This window comes from Hydra vulgaris, chromosome 11 (genome assembly GCF_038396675.1).
Source record: "Hydra vulgaris chromosome 11, alternate assembly HydraT2T_AEP".
NCBI lineage: Eukaryota > Metazoa > Cnidaria > Hydrozoa > Anthoathecata > Hydridae > Hydra > Hydra vulgaris.
The window spans coordinates 42,089,992-42,100,000 of record NC_088930.1 but is presented as its reverse complement, the minus strand read 5'-3'; the positions used below and the strand labels follow the sequence as shown (position 1 = coordinate 42,100,000).

Genomic DNA, 10,009 nt, shown 5'->3' with positions numbered 1-10,009 from the left:
ATATTTCCTTCATTTAAATATTTAAAATAGCATTCAACTAGTAGTTTTTTTTTGTTTTGTTTTTTTATTGTTATTGTTGTTGCTGTTGTTTTGTTTTTGTATTTTTTGTTTTTTGTTTGTTTTATTTAATTGTTTTTTTGTTTGTGTGTTTTCTATAAATACTATAATTGCGTCATATGATTTATTTATTGGAATTTTTCATCAAAATGTATATGAATAAAATAATTTTAAAAGTTCAAATAAAAAAATTTATTTTATATTTAAAAGTTTTTACTTTTATAGGAATTAATAGGAACAATGCAATATGTACTACTAATAATTATATAATGGAAGCATTATACTAACTGTAATATAGTTATTAATATAGTTATATAATGTATATGATAATTATCATAACATAAACTATTGTAAGTCAAATGTATTAAATATGTAATATTTATTTATCTTCTTTGCTTTATTACAATTTTTTTTTTTTTTTTTTAATCTCTACGGACGAGAGCATAAAAAGTAAATTTATTTCGCGCTGCTTATCTGGAAGATAAATATTTATTTGATTGAATTCCCGAAAACTCGAACCTCCAAAGGACCAAGGTAAATGACTTAACAAATGTTCGACTAAAGCGAATTCCCGTTAAGTCAAACTTTGATATGATAAGGGTTAGGACTATTGTAATTGTAACGAAAACGATAACAGTAACAATAGTTATTGTTATTGTATTAAATTAACTTAATTTAGAAACAATAACAATACTTGTGATTTACAACTATTGTAATTCTGAAATACAAAAAAATAAATATTGGATTGCAATTCATCTTTATAAAACAATAACAATATCTGAAAAAAAAAAAGTATTGTAATGACCCACTACAATAACAATAAATATTGAATTGTTATTCGTCTTTGTAATACAATAACAATATATTGTTAATAATAATAAAAAAAATTATTTTAGTGTCAAAATTTAATAAATGTTTTAATAGTCCAGTTGCCTACTATATACCCTTGTACCCTTGAAATAGGGTACAACTAATATTTAATGGTTGATTCTATTTTACTGAAACATAATGGGAGGGGGAAGGGGTGCCAGAATGGTAAATTGGGCAACTTTAAATATTGAAAATCAAAGTTAACGGGATCAAAAAAAAGGAAACCACCGTTTTTCTGCAAATGAAAGGGATTCGGCAGACCTAAGACAGCGATTCAACATAAAATACGTCCTGAGAAAGGTAAAATAAATTATAAAAAAGAAGTGAATAGTTTTCTTTAAGTTTAAAAATTACAGAATATTTTACAATAATAAACTACAGAATGCTCATCAAATTGCCCACAAATGCAAAGTCCAGTTACTTTCGCGTTCGGCGAGTATAAATATTCCCAGTGAGCACGGAACGTAAAAAAGACACCTTTGGCTCTTCGTTTCGTCATCATTAATTTTTTATGTTGGTTCTTCAACTTTTCAAGATATTAACATTTTTATTTAAGAAGAATTATGTTTAACTGTTTGTGTTACTAAAGTTAATTTTCATATATATTTTAAGTTCCTTTGCAGCATTAAAATCAAGAGGAAAAAATAAAAGGGCTGAATGAAATAATTTATGAATGTTATTTTTCATAATAGTAAGGCTATCATCAGACAGGCAATATTTTGCGGCCATTTAGAGCTTAGAAAATACATAACAAGATAGGTGATGCGAAATCTAAATATGTAAAAAATAAAATTTGCTATATATTGTAAATAAAAAATAGCAAAAATAATAGTAAGTTCGTTAGAAATGAATATAAATACGTTAAAATACGTTAGCTTTTCTACTTTAATGTAAAGTAATACACTACAATAGTTATTGTAATTGTTTTCATCAAAACAATACAATAGTTATTGTAATTTTATTTCAACAAAACAATACAATACAATAGTTCTCGAATTTTATTGTATTGTTAGAAAAAAGACAATTCAATACTTATTGTAATTGTTTTTCATCACAGCAATACAATTCCAAAATAAAAAAATTTTATTGTTTCTGTAATATTGCAATACAATATTATTGTATTGTAATGTGTAATTGTATTTAATTTTAAAAATTACAATTACAATAGTCCTAACTCTAGATATGAGATATTAGCTCGAGTTAAAACTATAAACATTAACTAACCAAAAATTGATTAATGTTTCAGTGAAACAAGTTATTATTATATTTATGCAGTACATTCAAAAGATAGCATTGAAAAAAGCAACACAATGACTTCCTTATTATTTGTTAATTACATTAATAATTACATCTAATAGCTAACGATCTTTTATTAAGAAATTCATTAAAACTATTAAATTATTGCTTTTAACAATATTTTATAATGATTTATTTTGTAAAAGTTATTATTTATAAAGTAGTATTAGTTTACGCTTGATAGCAATCTATGCTAATCAGATCTAAACACAACTAGGGTTGGTAATAGGGAAGTGCGTGGGGTGTAACACCTCTCCCCCTCCCCCACCATTTAAACAATAAATCCTAGTCGGTAAAAATTGACTTAAGTGACCTTAGTAGGCAATTCAAAATGAATTTCTTTTAGAAATGGTATTTTATACATTACTTTTATAATAAGTAACAAAGGGTTTAAAACCGTTTTAATTATGAAATGTTGTTTGGTACCTAACAACTATAGGCACTTTAGTAAGTAAAATTTTACAGAAATTGAATAAAAGAAAAACAGATTTATCAGCACTTATCTGAAATACAACTTTTTAAAATGCTGCCTTATGACAAGTGTTAAAAACAGATGATTGAGATACATTTAAATCCGATTTGAAGTAAAGGTCAATCAGATATAGATGCACTACGTTGCCCGTTACTAGTTATTTATCGGTTCATACAGCTCTTTTATGTATTTTCTAAACAATTTTGTTAGAGTTACAGTTAAAAACAAAAACAAAAAAAGAAAGAGAACGAATTTTCTAGCCGGCACATCTAGTTTCTTTTTCAGAATTAAAACCTGTATACAGGTTTTACACCTGGTCGTGTAAAAACACGTGTATATTACAGGTAGTTTTATTCGAGTTTAACATGTGTTTTTTGAGGTTTTAAATTCAAATTTAAATGTTGCACGCTTTTATCACATTCCTTATGGAAATTTATAATATTATGTTTCCGTAACGGTGTAACCTTTATTATTTTAACTGTTGTTTACGGTAAATAGTAATTTCACGGAATTAAATCCATTCTTTGCACGTGTTATTCTTGATGTTTTAGAAGGTTTTGAACGCCCAACAAAAAACAAGCCTAACATTTTTCTGAGTTGTGCCGTCTGGGTTGGTAAGTTATGTATGTAATAGCATACTTGACAATGATTATAAAAGAATATATATATATGAAATGTGTTTATATGTGTATGATATAAAACATAATAACAAAAATAATAATTGTGTACCTAAATATATATACAAAACATAAAAAAATGTTAGAAAAAAGGCATGTTTCAAAAATGGAGGGTAGCCCTGGACTCATAGTTTAACCACGATTTTACCTTTTTTATACTCGTGTGACACAAATATAATATATAATTAATTAACATTGGAATGATCTCAACACGTTTAAAAAAAATCGCCTCTGATATATAAGGAATAGGAATGAAAATGTCATCGTTTAGAAACATTAGCTTTTTTCTAATGAAAATAATCACTTTAAAAACACTTTTTTCAAATCTTTGGTCTTTTTATTGGAATCAAATGAATTACTGTTATGGATTTGTGTATTATATTAAATGTATTATTATTTATATAAAAAAAAACTGCTCATTTTTAATGTGTAAATGAATTAAGTTGTCCAAAACCACCCTCTAAACATGTGTCCGATACCGCCTAATTGTACCTAATTCACAAATACTAGTTTTAAAACCAGTGAATTAAAGTATTAAACGAGTAATTTTCTTCATCTTTAATAAATAAAAAGTTATTAGTTTACATAAAATTAGATACATAAATATGTGAATCATATAAGTTATCAATTAACAAAAAATATCTTTTGCCAAATGATATGCCTTAAATATATATAGATGATATTCAAATAAAACAATCAAAAGTTATACTTTTTCTTGGTGTTCTTATTGATAAATATCTCACATGGAAAAATCATATTGAAACCTTGCGCAACAAAGTTTCAAAATTATTGGAATATATGAGCCCCTGAAATGCATAGTGGTATAAGTCACTCATATCTAGTTTTAAGAAGTCTGACTAATATTACTATGGCTGTGAACAAAAACAGCTGTTTAATGAGGAGCATAACAAAAAACAGTTCCAGCATCATTATCGATATCACTTATACCACTCTGCCATGTAATAGAATAAACAAAATGCTAACCATTGGTGGCAATAACTCAAAATATTGAAAAAGTGACTTATACCACTATGCATCTCATGGGCTCATATATAAAGCGAAAAGTTTTGTAAATAGATATGCATTAGCTCAACTTTATTACTCACTTATCCAATGCCATCTAAAATATGCAAATTTCGCGTGGGGTAGTTCTAGAAAAAGTCAATTAGATTCTCCTTTCTTCCTCCTCCTCCCTTGTTCCTAGGCAACAGAAGCATTAAGCACAACTAATAAACTTTAAAGATCGTTTTACACAAAACCACTTTTATTTGAAATGAATATTCTTAATATATACCAACTCAGAGTCGTAACCACGAGAGAGGGGAGGGGGCCTTGCCCCCCAAAAATTTATGAAATTATAATTATTAAGGAAAATATTTTTAACATATATATTTTCAAATATGCAAAATTATGTTTCAAGACATTCCATATCTTTGATTTTTTTTAGAATTTTGTCTACCGAATCAATCAACTTTCATGTCATTGCTGTAAAGTAACAGCAGTTATTGAATATTGACAACGTTTTGTCGCATTATTTAAATACTAAATTTTACTGATAAAATGCTAACAATCAGACTAGTACCATAGTAGCTTACGTTATTAAGAAATAATTCATTCTCACACGATTTTCAAAAATAACTATTCATCAAGATCAATAAGTTGGCAACGCGTGCGGCATATTTTTTTTTAATTTATGTAAAGTTAATTTTTGGAAATAATAAATTCGAATTTATTTTTTTTTGGTTTATTTCACTGTAAAAAAGAGAAGAAAGTAAAATCGAGCAAAAAATGTGCTAATATATCGAAATGGTTCACAAAAGTTGTAAAGTACGTCAAGTTAAAAGTTTTATTGTTAACATGTAGTTAATTTAATTTGTATTATATTTTAATATTAGTGATCTACTGAGATTTATGTAAAACATACAATTCTGAAAAACTTTGCTATCGCTTTTTATATAGTTATATCATATGCTAATTGCTTTATATATATATATATATATATATATATATATATATATATATATATATATATATATATATATATATATATATATATATATATATATATATATATATATATATATATATATATATATATCATATATATATCATATATATATGATCCGAAGCAAAGATCATTTAGCCAATCCTGGTTCGATTGATTCCCATGGCTACACTACAGCCAAAAAAAAAGATGCTGCTTTCTGCTTTACCTGCACTGCTGCTTTAGGGGAAAATATGACATCATCGACAAAAGTTGAATACGTTTTTACCTACAGCGGCTATTGAAACGGGAAAAAAAGCACTTAAATGTGGCAGAGGGTTTTCAAAGCACGAGTGTTGTGAGGCTTATAAACTAGCAACCAAACGTTTGATTACAACATCTAAAATATGTACGGATATTGGAAAACTTCTTGACACCAATTCGGCTAAAAATTAAGAAACTAATCGAAAAATGATGATAAAAATTTTTCAAATCATTAGGTATTTGGACAATCTTTGCTACTTGCAAAGGAAATCTTTGCTACTTGCAAATCTTTGACATCTTTGCAAATCTTTGCTACTTGCTACTTTGCTACTTTGCAACTTTGCTACTTTGCTACTTTGCTACTTTGCTAACTTTGCTACTTTGCTACTTTGCTACTTTGCTACTTTGCTACTTTGCTACTTTGCAAATCTTTGCTACTTGCAAATCTTTGACAAATCTTTGATCTTTTACCGACAATCTTTGCTACTTGCAAAGGAAACTGGAGCAACAAAGAAAAATGTGAAATCAACTCCAACTTTTACGAGTTACTTTTACTTCGCAGCAAGGATGACAAAGAACTGACCTCGTGGCTTCAAAAGAAAACAAATCGTTTTGTTTCACCAGCAATACAAAATTAAATACTAGAAATTATAGCACTGCAGATTTTGTGTAACATCGTCAAAAACATACAGTTTTCTGCAGTTTTCTTTGCTATTCTTTTAGATGAAACAAGCGATGTTTTCAATACAGATCAGCTGGCTGTTTGTCTTCGATGGGTCAATGATGATTTACAAGCACACGAAGAATTCATTGGTATGCATCCGTTACCAAATACAACTTCCGAAGAAATTGTCCGTGTTCTCAAAGATATTTTCTCGAGGGTGAAGAGGTGAAGATAAAGTTATTGAACGAAAAGTGCTTATACACACATTGCTACAACCACGCTTTGAACCTTGCCATCGGTGATGCCATCAAAAATATTCCAAGTCTAAACGAAATCTATAGAACAGCATATGAAATTTGCAAACTTATCCAAAAATCACCCAAAAGTAATTCCAAACTTGATGCTATTCAAGAACTAACCGAGAACAATTTAAAGTCTATCCATAAATTTTGTCCAACAAGGTGAACAGGGGGTGGCGATTTTTTTGAATTGTTTCTAGAAAACTATCGCGAGCTAATGGAACTTTGGAGACGGTTGTTGCAAGAATTGAATGATAGCAAAATAAGAGCAAGAATTCGGGGAGTGAAATTTATAATGTCGAAACTTGACTTTATCTTTTGTTACTATTTAGGGGAATGGCTCCAGAAAATCTAGGTAAGGCACTCCAAGGTCAAAGTGTTTCGGCAGCGGAAGGACAGAGTTTAGCATCTCAAGTCGTTAATGTTCTGGAAATATTCCAAAGCAAAAAAATTTACGAACTGTTTTGGGAACGTGTTATGAAACTCTTGAGAAAAAGGAAAATGACAGATTATTTAAAAACAACTCTTAATAAAAAACCTATTATTTCCATGATTCACCAAAAGAACATTATTACCAATTGTATTTTGAAGCTTTTGAACTTATTATCAGTTTTATAATACAGATTGATCTTCAGGAAATTCTTCTCAATTCAATAAAAAGGGAAAGTTTGGAAAATCTTTAGCTAAAACACAAATTCCTTTCTCCCAAGCATTGCTACACCATTAGGTTACGGCATCAAAAAATTCACTATCAAAGATCTCATCTTGTTTTTCAAGAATTTGGATCACTCTAAAAGAGCTTTGCTTACCGAAGTTGTAAAGATTGCCAAGCTAATTCTCGTCATGCCAGCTACTAATGTCCTTAGTGAAAGAACTTTCTCTGCTTTAAAAAGAGTTAAAATCTACCTTCAATTGACAGCAACAGATTCCCGCCTAAACAACTTACTAGTTCTTTATACTCACGTGGAAGCAGTGGACAAAATTGATTCGGTTGAGATCGCAAATGAGTTTATTATAAATATACATTATGTGCAAATCAAAACTTTTTGTTATCCCCTCCCTCCTTTAAAAAAGCCACAGGCCTCACTAACATCAAAATTCTGGTCACGACTCTGCAACCAAATGTTTTTTAATGTTCTTTGCTTTATACTTAAATTTAATATAAATTTAACTCCTAAATCTTTTCAAAATTTATATGCAATACAGTACAATACAATACAATACAATACAGCCCCAAAACAAATAACATCTAAGAAATGACAACTTTAATTATCAACATTATTCGCATACAAATTTTGGAAGGTCTCTTATATATCATATCGCGGAGCTTTTCTGTACAACCAAATAGTTTTGAAAGATTTTGATTTTTCCCAAAGTTGGAATTTTTTAAAAAACTGAAAAAATTTATTTTCTCAATAGATAATATATTCGAGTTCTTTTAATCTCGTTCTTTCTTTATTAGTGTTATCAAAATGTAATTTAAAATGTTTAAAATGTTTTATTGTATTTTTTATTGTATTGTTAAACGATGTTTTATATTTGAGACACCTAATTTTATTTATTTGTATAATTATCTAAAAAAATTGGAACATTTGAATTTTTAGTATCTTTGTATTTTATAAAAAAAATCATGTATAAAATTAAAATGAACTTAATAAGTTGATGCTCTTATGTTGTTAAACAGTTCAACTGTGATTTTCTACAGTAACAATGTTGACAACCTGGCCACGGATAGTTTAGTGCAATAAAGTTCACTTCAGACGTTGATTCTTAATCTGATTTTAAAAGAGTTCATAGAGAATGATAGACGATGTTTCGTCTGACTTTTTTTTCAAAAAATATGGAGTTCATAATGAAAGCACATGAAAATTATGTTACTGTTATTTGCTTTCCATCACATTGTTCACACCGTCTGCAGCCACTAAATGTCTCCTTCATGGCACCATTTAGTAGCAACTATTCGAATGAAGTTTGTATTTGGCTGCGTACACATTATCCTAGAGTTGTGACCGAATATCAGGTTCCAGAACTATTTGGAACAGCTTATATGAAATCAGCAAACATGTTGACAGCTGTAAATTGTTTTAGAAAGACTGGAGTAAGTCCACTTAATCCGGAAGTTTTTGATGATTGGATGTTTGAGCCTTCAGAAACAACCAACAGGTCATTTCCTGAGATGGATTCAGCAACACCAGATCTAACGACCAAGACTCAAACACAAACTATTTGACTGCAAGAATTATCCCTGACATCTTGCTCTGAATCAGAAACTTTGTCTTCAACATCTATGGCTTCTTTCACAATTGCTTCACCTGCAGAAATTGGAAGTATTTCGAATGAGAAAACTCAGCAAACTCGTAAACGATGGCAAAAGGGCAAAATAGCTATATCACCAGTTCACAATATAAAGCGGAACTGGCAAAAAAGATGGTTATAAAAACTAAAAAAAGAAAAAGCGCTCAAACAGTTGACAAGACTGTAGAAACAAAAAATGATACACCTGCAGAAATTGTACCACGAAAAGTATACCCCCAGCGATTTTTGTGATTTTTGTTTAATAACGTTTTCAAAAACTGTTGCATTCTTTTTAATTTTATTTTTGCTAGAAATTCGTTGCAAACGTGTTTTAACACTGCAACAAAAAAAAAATCACAAAGAAAACGTAAGTGTAAGTCTAACAATAGAAGTGAAAGCGCATTTCAACCACTTGGTTAAAAATAATTTTATTAAGTTTTTATTTACATACCAAAATAAATCTTTCCTAGTTTCAACTAAATTACTGATAAAACAGTTACCAATGTAACTTTACTTATTCCAAGGTTTTTATTCTTGTAATTTTTGTTTATAACTCGCTGACTTTTTATCAATAATTGGTACTTGCAAAACCGTAAATATAAATTTATAAAGTAAAGCCAAATCAATTTTTTTTTTTTTTTATAAACCTATAACTATAGTGTCGTAAAAGGCAAATTAATTTGAACCGTCCCGGAAAAATCTTATGGGATATGATAATACAGAATTAGGCGGTCACATTACACAGTGATATGAAATGTTTAAAACACCTGCTGATTCAATTTCTAAATATGTCAGACGTTTTGAAATGTCTGACTTATCGAGATACCTGAGAAATCTCATACACATCAATGACAAATGTTTTCCAATATATTATATAAGTATATAAAATATATATGAAATAAATATATATGTGTATAACCTTGTGTGAAGTATTTAAGAAGCTCTATATACAATACACGAAATTTTTAAACCATCTAAAGCTAATATCTTATATGTTCACCACTCTGATTAAACATCTAAAAATTGACAAGAATATTTATGGTTGAACAAATTTCTTTAATTGTTCGTTTCGCAACCGTAACCATCAATATTTTTATTTATCATCTTTTTTGTCTCTTTGTACTTCTTTCT

General features: G+C 28.6%; 1 protein-coding gene across 4 annotated transcripts in view; it reads right to left on the bottom strand.

Annotated features, from left to right (window-relative positions):
* Window positions 1-10,009, bottom strand: part of LOC100198378 (uncharacterized) — a 137,329-nt gene that overhangs the window by 125,199 nt on the left and 2,121 nt on the right. The window lies entirely within an intron of this gene.